The following is a 13,452-nucleotide window of genomic DNA, read 5'->3' as shown; positions in this document are numbered from 1 at the left end:
GGGGAAGGGGTAGAGTCATGCAGTAAGCCAGGCTTTCTTCCTTCGAACTTATCATATGCAAAAGTTTAGGTGATTCTGGCCCAGAGGCCTGTTAACATTTTAAGAAACTTATTTTTCTCTAAAGCTGATTATTCTAAAGTCAGGCTCCAGCCTCCAAAAAACATTGGATAGAGTTGCATTCCTATAGGGCAAAGGTGAGGTGGGCTCAATCAAGAAAAGAATTAACTCAAGGGTCCAAGGTTACAAACATTGAGGCTATTACTTACATTTCTATACACCCATTATATCAATCAATACACTGCCAAGGACACAGTAGGTAAGGGGTATGGAAACTTAGCAGCAAACATTGGCCCAATAAGTGAAAAACCCTTCACCAATACAATTTCTAATCAATCTTTTAACTACTCAAAGGAATCTGTGTTTAGACAGTATAAAACATCTCTTGCCTCTCACAGTTGGGAGGCTCTGAACAATCACGTGTGGCCGGAAAAACCTATTCAGGCAGGCTAGAGGATTTCCAAAGGAGTTTGTAGGTTAAAACACTGTCACACCCAGGACTTATTAACTGGAGCTGTAAGCTAACTCTTTTTTCAGAGAGAAGTAGTGGGGGAAAGCCCCCATAAAGTCAGAGGTGTAAGTGAGAGCACAAAGCAGAAAGTAGGCAGACTCTGGTTTTGGGGGTAGATGCTCGAGAATTTCCAGGGAGACTCCTGAGGCTTGATCCCACCTTTGCGTACGCCAAGCCCCCTTCCTCATGACCTTTGCCAGGGGTGGAGCTCGCTCCCTGCAAAATATCAATAGCTTCAGATATGCAGATGACACCACCCATATGGTAGAAAGTGAAGAGGAGCTAAAGAGCCTCTTGATGAAAGTGGAAGAGGAGAGTGAAAAGGTTGGTTTAAAGCTCAATATTTAGAAAACTAAGATCATGGCATCTGGTTCCATCACTTCTTGGGAAGTAGATGGGGAAACAGTGGAAGCAGTGTCAGACTTTATTTTTTGGGGCTCCAAAATCACTGCAGATGGTGATTCCAGCCATGAAATTAAGACACTCCTTGGAAGGAAAGTTATGACCAACCTATACAACATATTAAAAAGCAGAGATATTATTTTGTCATCAAAAGTCCATCTAGTCAAAGCTATTGTTTTTCTAGTGGTCATGTATGAATGTGAGAGTTGGACTATAAAGAAAGCTGACTGCTGAAGAATTGATGCTTTTGATGTGTTGGAAAAGACTGTTGAGAGTCCCTTGGACTGCAAGGAGATCCAACCAGTCTCTCCTAAAGGATGTCAGTCCTTAATATTCATTGAAAGCACTGATGCTGAAGCTGAAACTTCAATATTTTGGCCACTTGATGTGAGAAACTAACTCGTTGGAAAAGACACTGATTCTGGGAAAGATTGAAGGCAGGAGGAGAATGGGATGACAGAGGATGAGATGGTTGGATGGCATTACCGACTCAATGGACATGAGTTTGAGTAAACTCTTGGAGTTGGTGATGGACATGGAGGCCTGGTGTGCTGCACCCCATGATGTCTCAAACAGCCCATGACTGAGTAACTGAACTGATAGATATGTGTTTCTTTATGGTGTCTCAATTCTGCTCTATTTGTATGTGCTTATGTTTATGTGGAAACCATACTAGTTCAGTAACTATAACTTTCGAATATTGCCTGAAGTTTGGAAGTGTGATGACTCAAAATTTGTTCCTGCTTGAAATTCCTTAGCTGCAATGGAGTTTTACATTGTTCAACATGTAAGAAAACCTAATGTAGTTGGGTGCAAATTAATGAAGTTTATTTCTGTATACTTCAGTTAATTAAACCTCTCAAAATAAACTGCAATGTGCAATGAGGTGATGCTAGTTCTAGTACTATTTTTTTTTATTATTTTTCCATTTACAAATCTATCCATGAAATTTTGAAAATCAATTTGAATCCAGGAAACAGTGGACTTAGTCATGCTATAAACAGACCTGACATGGGCAATGATGTCATGACAAAGAAGACTAAGAGAATGGAATCACAGACTACACTTTCAATAAGAGAATGTGAAATGGAAGAAGAGACTGATAAGATGTTTGTGAGATTTATTCAGGAAACACTCTTTTGGAGAGAATCTGATCTCAGTAACTAGCATTAATGTTCTTTATGTATGGATGTGAGAGTTTGACTATAAAGAAAGCTGAGCACCGAATAACTGATGTTTTTGAACTGTGGTGTTAGAAAAGACTCTTGAGAGTCCCTTGGACTTCAGGGAGATCCAACCAGTCCATCCTCAAGTAGGTCAGTCCTGGGTGTTTATTGAAAGGACTGATGTTGAAGCTGAAACTCCAATACTTTGGCCACCTGATGCGAAGAGCTGACTCATTTGAAAATACCCTGATGCTGGGAAAGATTGAGGGCAGGAGGAGAAGGGGATTAAAGAGGATAAGATGGTTGGATGGCATCACTAACTCAATGGACATGGGTTTGGGTGGGCTCTGGGAGTTGGTGATGGACAGGGAGGCCTGGCGTGCTGTGGTCCATGGGGTTGCAAAGAGTCGGACACGACTGAGACTGAACTGAACTGAACTTAATGTATAAATATGAATTGTGCAGCAGTGTTCTCTATAGAAAACAGCTGTTTTGTTAAAAAACACAATTAGACCGTTTTTTTCCCCCTATTCCTTTCTTTTCTTCTCAAAAATTTCCTGTTCTTTAAGTTTCTCTCCTCCACAGTGATACATATAAACAAATCCACATGAACACACATTCAGTTATGGCAGAGTTTAATCAGGGCATAGTTCCAAAACAGGTACATCAGTGTTTAATGGGTGAAACTGACTCATATTCTGCATGATAGAGTCATGAATTTCCTGCTTATGGAAATCTATTAATTATCAATAGCATCCTTTAAAGTTAATCTGAATATTAAAGGTAAACCTTAATATGGAAGTGGAATGGGAGTGACTTAGTAGAATTCTGGAGGAAATTGAGAGGGGGACAGCTCTTGTTAAGATGGTAACTATAGTATATAGTTTTTGGAGAGAAATTCCTCATGGCTTTTGCCTTGCACTTGCTGCTAGTGTCACCTGATAGAAGCTTCAATATTCAAATCAACTGGTATGTGGTAAAGCTGATCTCATGACCTGTCATAAAGTTGTCATCCAGCTCAAAAATCTAGGTACCATTGTGGCTGACATATTTGAATTATTCATATTTGCCAGAAGAATATTCATGAACTAAGTAGTTAGCATCTTCTTCCAATTTATTTCACTCAAAACAGGTGGATTGCAGGTTAAATTTACCCAGAAATGTGGTGAGTTACATACACACACAATTACACACAAACACACACTCATACATATGCATACATAGGGGTAAATTACAATTTTGTAGTGGGTTGTGTACCCTTTTGGAATAAGCTAAAATTATCAAAAAAAAATAGGCAATTAAATAGCCAATTAAATGTTTTATATTTGGAAAATATCTTTAAAGTAACACAGACATCAATAGCCAAGTTATGATGCAAGTCCATATATAGTGTGATTCCATCTACCTGTGTGTGATCATATTTTAATTACTTTTGATAATGGAGTTTCTGCCATTAGAGGACTGACTCACAACTAAAAGCTGTAGTCTAGTCCCCATGGTTATCCAACCCTCTTTCAGGAAAAAAAAAAAAAAATCCAGGTTTGTGTATATATTCAAGAAGTGTCTCAAATTTTTACACAGATGGAATCCGTATTATCTCTGATTTCATTTCACTTCAGCATAAAAATTGTCTCTTTATAATTTTTATGTCTCAACTGAGTTATTAGAGAAGATTCTGATAAGAATGAAAATAATAGACCAAATGAACTAGTACTGGGAAAGATGTTAGTAAGTATGTGCTGCTGTCCTTATCTTTCACTGCTGAGGGCCAGTATGTGACTGTTACTATAGGGCATTGATTTGATAATGTGCTTTGAAATGAGAACAGATGTGTGGTTAACATTTAAACACTACATAATAATTCTTAAGGGTATAATAGATATCAAAATATTGGTTATTTGAAACAGGCTATGTTTGCTGCTTGGAGAACACAAAAGTGGCATTCGGGTGGTGAGTCATAAATATTGGAGTTGAAGAATATAGAGAGCTGTCTTTGTGGGGGAAAAAATGCATTTGAGTTAAATACCTCCTCAGAAAATGGGGACGATGCCAACAAGGATAGCTGTGAACTTTGCGTTTTAGATGTGTGCTAAACAAGAAAGAATAGAACATAAATATTGCATTAGAAAAAACTGAAGTGAAATATGGAGACTTAGACCAAGGATTTGTGAATGCGTCAACCCACATTTAAGACAGAGAATTGCTTAACAAACTCCAATGTTTATTCATTTTTCACTAGTTTCTACCTTATTTCAGTTGTTCTTTTACTATACTCTATTATCTAAGCCTTTTTTTCCCCCTCATGTGCCACTAGCCACATTAACATTCCTATTACTTAATGCAAACATAGAACAGTGAAATCTTTCCATGTAATGGAAGCTGAAGCATTTTATATCTGTAAAAAATGGCCAGAAAAAAATATACTTCACTGAAGGACTTCATCCTGTTGGGATTAGCAGACACACTGGAGCCACAGGTTATCCTCCTTTGCAATTTTTCTATGATTTATATGCTTACAGTTGTGGGGAATTTTGGGTCGATTCTCTTAATCAGAGCTGATTCCTGACTTCACACACCCATGTATTTCTTCCTGGCTAAGCTGTCCTTTGTAGATGTTTGTTATTCATCCATCATCACTCCAAAGATGCTAGTAGATTTTTTATCAGAGAAGAAAACCATCTCCTTTGCTGTCTGCTTTCTGCAGATGTACTTCTTTATAGCCTTGGCCACAACTGAATGCATCCTTTTTTCGGTTAATGGCCCGTGACTGCTATGTGGCCATATGCAACCCTCTCCTTTACACCTTGATCATGTCCAAGACGGTCTGCCTGAAAATGGCAGCAGGGGCTTTTACAGAAGGACTGTTGAACTCTGTAATTCACCACACAGGTTATGTGAGCAGCTTGTCATTCTGCAGTTCCAATGTCATCCCTCACTTCTTCTGTGACAGTCCCCCACTTTCCAAGCTCTCTTGTTCTGACACATGCCTATATGAAAGTATCATGTCCACTTTTGCTGGTGTGAATATGGTCAGAACTCTGCTGGTGATCCTCACCTCCTACTCCTACATTCTCTTCTCCATTTTCCATATGCATACAGGGGAGGGGAGGCACAAAGCATTCTCCACGTTTGCGTCTCACCTGGCAGCCATCATCCTGTTCTATTCCACCTCCATTTATACTTATCTGAGACCTTCCTCCAGCTACTCCTTGACTCAGGACAAAGTAACTTCTGTGTTCTACACAGTGGTGATCCCCATGTTAAATCCTCTGATCTACAGTCTCCAGAACAGGGGAGTAAAGAAGGGTTCAGGATGGGAAACACATATATACCTGTGGCAGATTCATTTTGATATATGGCAAAACCAATACAATATTGTAAAGTTAAATAAAATAAAATTTAAAAAAAAGAAGGCTTTATGGAATGCAATTACTAGGAAAAGGATTCATTCATTTCTGTGGTTGATTAATTTTCTTAACTAAATAAAGTATATAATTTAACTTTCAGAAACTGGATCAAGCTTATCTTCATTACAACTTAATCTGTCTAATCATGTTCTGGTAATGTTCATCGACACAAGTCCTATTAGATATAATTTATCAAAATTATGTAAGATCATGAAACTTTTTTGTAATTATTGTATGTTTTCCAATGGTTTTCTAAAATGTGATTTATTCATAAAGCTGCCTTGGTTAGGGAAGTAAAGGGTGATGTATATGGAGATACGGGGAAGGCAATAGCACCCCACTCCAGTACTCTTGCCTGGAAAATCCCATGGATGGAGGAGCCTGGTGGGCTGCAGTCCATGGGGTCGCTAAGAGTCAGACACGACTGAGTGACTTCACTTTTATGCATTGGAGAAGGAAATGTCAACCCACTCCAGTGTTCTTTCCTGGAGAATCCCAGGGATGGGGGAGCCTGGGTGGGCTACTGTCTATGGGGTCGCAGAGTTGGACACGACCGAAGCGACTCAGCAGCAGCAGCAGCATATGGAGATACTTTTTGCAATGTCACATGAATCTAGCTGTGTATTATATTTGTAATTGTCAGCTTTTTAATGTATTTTTCAACATTTATGATTTGTAAAGGATTGTATATATCACGTGTGTGAAAATGTTTTCAATGTTGATTTCCACTTTATTGAATTAGGGCTGTAATGCTTAAATCATAACTCAGTAATATAATTTAGCTGCTACAGTAAACATGTGGACTTTCATCTCCTTTATCCCCATAAACACATACTTATTCATTAAATAATATGTAGGAATTTGTTTAAATGTATTTGTTTAGAAAACTGCTGTCTGGTTAAAAGGCACCAGTTGCAACAGGTTTTCTTCTCTTCCCATCTTTTCTTCTCAAAAATTTCCTGTTCTCTCACATTTTCTTTCCCAGACTGATCCACATATTATACATAAAGCCACATGCACACGCATTCAGCTATAGCAGAGTTGAATCAATGCATAGTTCAAAGTAGGTAGATCGATCTTTGAAGGATAAAACAGACCCATATCCTTTAAAACAGTCTCATGGATTTCCTGATTATGGAAATATTCTACCAGTCACCAATTAAATTCATTAAAGTTAATCCATATATTATATTAAAGGTAAGCAATCATATATAGGTGGAATGAAGTGACATAGTAGAATTCTGGAGGAAATTGAGTGGGATTCAGGGCTTGCTAAGATTCTAACCACACTTAGACATTTTGAAGGGATATTCCTCGTGGCTCTTCCCTTGTCCTTGGTGCTGAAATTGCTCCTGATAGAAGTTGTAATATTCAAGTCATCTGGGGTATAACAAAGCAGATTCCATGACCTGTCACACCATCCAGTGTCCTCTGCTGTCCACATAGTCCAGCTGCATATGATGAGTATTCATATAAGCATGTAGTTATAAGTTAGTGTCTCCTTCTAATTTATTTCACTTAAAAACAGAGCTTCCATGTTGGCTCAGTTGCTAAAGACTTTTCCTGCAATGTAGGAGATCTGGGTTCAATCCCTAGGTTGGGAAGATCCCGGAGAAGGAAATGGCAAGCCATTCCAGTATTCTTGCCTGGACAATTCCATGGACAAAGGAGTTCAGCAGGCTACAGACCAGGGGGTCCCAAAGAGTCAGACACAACTCAGTGACTAACACACTCACTTTCAAGAACAGAGCTAGATTGAAGGTTAAATTCAGCCAGACAAGTGTAGGGGTACACACACACACAAAGGGAAGAATCATAATTTGGTAGATGATTATGTAACTATTGTAATAAGTTTAAACTTCAAAGAAAGAGGCAATTAAATAGATCTTTTTTTTTTTTTTAATTTGGCAAATAAATACCTTTGAAATAACACAGAGATCAGAAAGTTCCATATAGGGTTTATTCCCATCTACATGCATGTGATCATATTTAAATACTTCTGAGACTGCAGTTTCTGCCTTTAGAGGATTCATGACACAATTAAAACTTATAATCTAGTCCCCATGGTTACCTAATCCTCTTTAAGGAGAACAAAATAAAAGGATAGTGATATGCATATACTCAGAATGTGTCTCAAATTTTTACAAACTTGTAATTCAAAATTTCACTGCTTTACATTTCACTTATAGCATGAAAATTATCCTCTTTATGTTTTTATGTGCCTCACCTGAGTTATTAAGGATTCTAGAAAAAAACCAGAAATAATAGACTAGACAAGTTAGTACTGAGAAAAATGCTGTTAAGTACTTGGTGCAGTCTCTGTCATTCACCACCATAAACAGGTATGGTGTGTGCTAACACAAGACATTAGTTTGATAGTGTGCTTTGAAAGGAGAACAGTTATTTGTGTACCTTAATACACTACAATATCATCACTAAGAATATGATAGATGTCAAAATATCAGTTATCAAACTGGGCTATTTTTTGCTGCCTGGAGAATCGCACACAAGTGATTTCCAAGTGACCATGCATACATTTTGGAGTTAAAGCATATAGACAGCAGACTTGTGGAGAAAACAAAAAAAAGTGATTTCAGTTCAATTCAAATACCTTCTCAGAGAATGGAAAAAACTTCAGAAAGAATAGCTCTGTACTTTGCATTTGGATATGGACAAGACTGGAAAGAATCAAACATAGATGCTGCATTTGAAAAATAACCTTAAATGATGTATGTTATTTAGATGATGAGTCATTTGTGGATCCCTCAGTCCAGAATTAATAGAGCCAATACTTAATAAAATCTAATGCTTATTCGTTTGTTTACTAATTCTCCTGACTCTGTTTACCGTGCTCTGTTGTTCTAGGTTTCTTTTCCATGTATGTTTTACTTTATCAATATTTCTATTTCTGGTAAATTGTGCAAAGGGAAATATGCATACCCAGTTTAAGCATACTGTATCTGTAATCAATGGGCAGAAAAAAATGCACTTCACTCACAGAGTTCATCATGTTGGGATTAGCAGATACATTGGAGGTACACGTTTTCCCCTTTTGCCTTTTCTTGGTGATTTACATGCTTACAGTTGTGGGAAATGTTGGGATGATCCTCTTAATCAGGACTGATTCCAAATTTCACACACCCATGTATTTCTTCCTGGCTAACCTATCCTTTGCAGATGCTTGCACCATCACTCCAAAGATGCTGGTTGATTTATTATCTGGGAAGAAGACAATCTCCTTTGTTTGCTGCTTTTTGCAGATGTACTTCTTTTTAGCCTTTGCCACAACTGAATGCATCCTTTTTGGGTTAATGGGCCATGACCACTATGTGGCCATATGCAACCCTCTCCTTTACTCCTTGATCTTGTCCATGATGGTCTGCCTAGAAATGGCAGTGGGGACTTTTATAGCAGGAATGTTGAACTTCATGGTGAACACCAGTTATGCAAGCAGCTTACCATTCTGCAGTCCCAATGTCATTCATCACTTCTTCTGTGACAATCCCACATTTTAAACTCTCCTGTTCTGACACACACCTGCATGAAAGCATCTTTTCCATTTTTGCTGGTGTGAATATGGTCGGAACTCTGCTGGGCATCCTTACCTCCTACTCCTACATTCTCTTCTCCATCTTCCATATGCATTCAGGGGAGAGGAGACACAAAGCATTCTCCATGTGTGCATCTCACCTGACAGCCATCATCATGTTCTACTCCACTTCCATCTACACTTATCTGAGACCTGCTTCCAGCTACTCTTTGAGTCAGGACAAAGCGGCTTCTGTTTTCTACACAATGGTGATCCCCATGTAGAATCCTCGATCTATAGTATCAGGAATACGGAATTGAAGAAAGCTTTATGGAATGTAATTACTCGTCAAAAGATTCCTTCATTTATGTGATTGATTAATTTTTGGAACTAAGTAGAATATATAATTTAGTTTTCAGAAACTGGATCAAGCTTATTTTCATTATAGATTAATCTGTGTATTCATGTTCTGGTAATTCTCATGAACATGTGCCCTATTAGATATAATTTATCAAACTTATGTAAGATTATGCAACTTTCATCTAATCGTGTGTATTTCCTGTAGGTTGCTAAAATGTAATTTATATGTAAAACTATCTTGGTTAGGGATATAAAGGGTCAAGTATATGGAGATAAAATTTACAATGTCACATGAAACTAGGTGCTTATTATTTTTGTAATTGTTATTTTTTGATGAATTTTTCACCATTTATGATTTGTAAAGGATTAAAATATATCATGTGTGAAAAAGTTTTCAATGTAAAATAGATTTCCATTTTATTGAATTATTAATGTATTAATGCTTAAAGTAAAAATAAAAATAGCATTTAGTTGCTACAGTAAATATGTCAACTTTTATTCCCTTTATCCTCACAAACACATACATATTCATTAAAGAATATGTAGGAATTTGATTAAATATGTTCTGCTTAGAAAACTGCTGTCTGGCTAGAATGGACCGATTGCATCGGCTTTTTTTCTCTTCCTGTCTTTTCGTGTAAAAAATTTCCTGTTATTCTCTCATGTTTTCTTTCCCAGACTGATACACATATTAACACAAAGCCTCAAGCACACATATTCAGCTATGGAAAAGTTTAATCAATGCATAGTTCAAAGCAGTTAGACCAATGTTAGAAGTTTGAAACAGACCCATATTCTTTACAACAGTCTCGTTGATTTCCTGAGTATGAAAATGTTCTACCAATTATCAATTCAGTCCATTAAAGTCAATCTGTATATTATATTAAAAGTAAGCAATATTATATAGGTGTAATGGAATGGCTTAGTAGAATTCTGGAGGAAATTGAGTAGGATTCAGGGATTGCTAAAATGATAACCACATTACAGTTTTGGGAGGGATATTCCTCATGGCCCTTCCCTTGCTCTTGCTGCTGAAGTTTCTCCTGATAGAAAATGTGGCATTCAAATCACTGGGGATGTGGCAACACAGACCTTATGACCTGTCACAGACACCTAGGGCCCTCTGTGGGCCACATAGTCCAAGTGGATCAGAAAAATATTCATATAGGGATATACTTAGTAGTTAGAGTCTCCTTCTAGTTTGTTTCACTCAAGAACAAAGCCAGATTGAAGATTAAACTCAGCCAGACAAGTGGAGGGGCACATACACACACAGACACAAAGGGAAGAATCATAATTTGGTAGAGAGTAGTGTACCCATTGGAATAAGCTAAAACTACAAAGAAAGTGGCAGCTAAATAGACATGTTTTTTTTTTAATTTGGCAAACAACTTTAACACAGAGATCACTGAGTTCCATCTAGAGTTTAATTTCATATACTTGCACATGATCATATTTAAATACTTCTGAGCTGGAGTTTCTGCCTTTAGAGGATTCATGACACAATTAAAACCTATAATTCAATCCCCATGGTTACCTAGCCCTCTTCAAGGAGAATAAAATAAAAGGGGAGCAACATACATATATACTCAGAAGGTGTCTTAGATTTTTACTAAGAAGTAATATAAAGTTTCACTGCTTTACATTTCATTTGACACATGAAAATTGTCTTCTTCATGTTTTTTTTGTTTTGTTTTGTTTTTTGGTGCCTCACTTTAGTTGTTAGGGATTCTAGTAAAAACAGAAATGATAAACTAGACAATTTAGTACTGAGAAAAATGCTATTAAATACTTGGTGCAGTCTCTGTCATTCACAGCCATAAACAGGTACAGTGTGTGCTACCACAAGAACAGTTATTTGTGTACCTTAATACACTACAATATCATTATTAAGAATATGATAGATTTCAAAGTATCAGTTATTGAACTGGGTTATTTTTTTGCTGCTTGGAGAACACACAATTTCCAACTGGCCATGCATAAATTTTGGAGTTGAAGAATGCATGTGACTTAAATTCAAATACGTGCTCAGAGAATGGAAGAAACTTCGGCAAGTATAGTTCTGTACTTTGCATTTTGACTGTGGACTAGATGGGAAAAAATAGAACCATAGATATTGCATTCAGGAAAAAAAAAAAAAAAAAACTTAGGTGATATATGTGGATTTAGACCAGTCATTTGTGGATCCCTCACTCCAGATTATTAGAGACAAATGCTTAATAAAATTGAATGTCTATTCATTGGCCTGCTAATTTCTCTCTGACTCTGTTTATCATGCACTGTTGTCCCAGGCTTCTTTTTCATATATGACTTACTTAATCAGTATTTCTATTTCTGGCAAATTGTGCAAAGGGAAATATTTACACCCAATTTAAGTTTAAGCATACTGTATCTGTAATCAATGGGCAGAAAAAAATTATACTTCACTCACAGAGTTCATCCTTTTGGGATTAGCAGACACACTGGAGCTATAGGTTATCTTCTTTTGCCTTTTCTTAGTGATTTACATGCTTACAGTTGTGGGAAATGTTGGGATGATCCTCTTAATCAGGACTGATTCCCAACTTCACACATCAATGTACTTCTTCCTGGCTAACCTGTCCTTTGTAGATGTTTGTTAATACTCCACCATCACTCCAAAGATGCTGGTTGATTTATTGTGAGAGAAGAAAAAAAATCTCCTTTGCTGGCTGCTTTCTGGAAATGTACTTCTTTTTAGCCTTTGCCACAGTTGGATGCATCTGTTTGGGGTTAATGGCCTGTGACCTCTATGTGGCCATATGCAACCCTCTCCTTTACTCCTTAATCATGTCCAGGACCGTCTGCCTGAAAATGGCAGCAGGGGCTTTTACAGAAGGACTGTTGAACTTTGGTTCACACAGGTTATGTGAGCAGCTTGTCATTCTACAGTTCTAATGTCATCCATCACTTCTTCTGTGACACCCCTCCAATTTTTAAGCTCTCATGTTCTAATACAGGCCTGGTATGAAAGCATCTCGTCCACTTTTGCTGGTGTGAATATAGTTGGGACTCTGCTGCTGATCCTCACCTCCTACTCCTACATTCTCTTCTCCATCTTCTGTATGCATGCAGGGGAAGGGAGGCGCAAAGCTTTCTCCACGTGTGCGTCTCACCTGACAGCCATCATCCTGTTCTACTCCACCTCCATCTACACTTATCTGAGACCTTCTTCCAGATACTCCCTGACTCAGGACAAAGTGGCTTCCATGTTCTACACAGTGGTGATCCCCATGTTAAATCCTGTCATCTATAGCCTTAGGAATAGTGAAGTGAAGAAGGCTTTATGGGATGTAATTACTCGGAAAAGGGTCTCTTCATTTCCGTGATTGCCAGCTTAGTTTTCTTGACTAAATAGAATATATATTGAACATTCAAAACCTGGATCAAACTTATTTTCCTTACTACATAATCTATGTAATCATGTTCTGATAATATTAAAGTGCAAACAATCAATTAGATAAAATTAATTGAACTTTATATATAATACCATGGAAATTTCATCTAATCATTGTATATTTTCCCCAATTTTCTGAAACTTGGGCTTCTTTGTAGAGATATTTTGTTTAGGGAAGTAAAGGATTATGTATATAGAGGCAGGAGTTACAATGTTACATAAAAATAATTGTGTAGTATATGTCTAACTGTCAGTTTATTTTTTTTCCAATCCATCCTTTTTGCCTATTCAAGATTTGTAAGCCATTGATATACATCATGTATCAAAATGTTTTAAATGTAAAATAGATTTCCATTTTCTTGAACTGTTATCTGGAGGGGGCTATTTAAATAAAATTTCAGGAACATTATCTTAATTGCAATAGTAAACAGCTTAAACTTTTATTTCCTTTATCTCTGCAAATATACACAGTTTTATGAAAGAATAAGTGTGGCTTTGTGTAATGTGTTCTATTTAAAAATGCTCTCTGGTTAAAATACACCAATTACAATAACTTTTCTTCTATTCCCTTCTTTTCTTTCCAAAAGTTTCATAATCTTCTCTTG

At 37.1% G+C, this 13,452-nt stretch overlaps 3 pseudogenes; all 3 read left to right on the top strand.

Moving 5' to 3' along the window:
- Nucleotides 1–4,708: 4,708 nt before the first annotated feature.
- On the top strand, nt 4,709–6,300 carry LOC139177690 (olfactory receptor 5F1-like; annotated as a pseudogene).
- A 2,212-nt stretch (nt 6,301–8,512) lies between these two features.
- LOC109569085 (olfactory receptor 5F1-like) lies at nt 8,513–9,345 on the top strand (annotated as a pseudogene).
- A 2,663-nt stretch (nt 9,346–12,008) lies between these two features.
- Nucleotides 12,009–12,779, top strand: LOC139177689 (olfactory receptor 5F1-like; annotated as a pseudogene).
- The last annotated feature ends 673 nt before the right edge of the window (nt 12,780–13,452 follow it).

This window comes from Bos indicus, chromosome 19 (genome assembly GCF_029378745.1).
Source record: "Bos indicus isolate NIAB-ARS_2022 breed Sahiwal x Tharparkar chromosome 19, NIAB-ARS_B.indTharparkar_mat_pri_1.0, whole genome shotgun sequence".
Classification (NCBI taxonomy): domain Eukaryota; kingdom Metazoa; phylum Chordata; class Mammalia; order Artiodactyla; family Bovidae; genus Bos; species Bos indicus.
The sequence above is the reverse complement of the archived record's forward strand: the minus strand, read 5'-3'. Positions and strand labels throughout refer to the sequence as shown.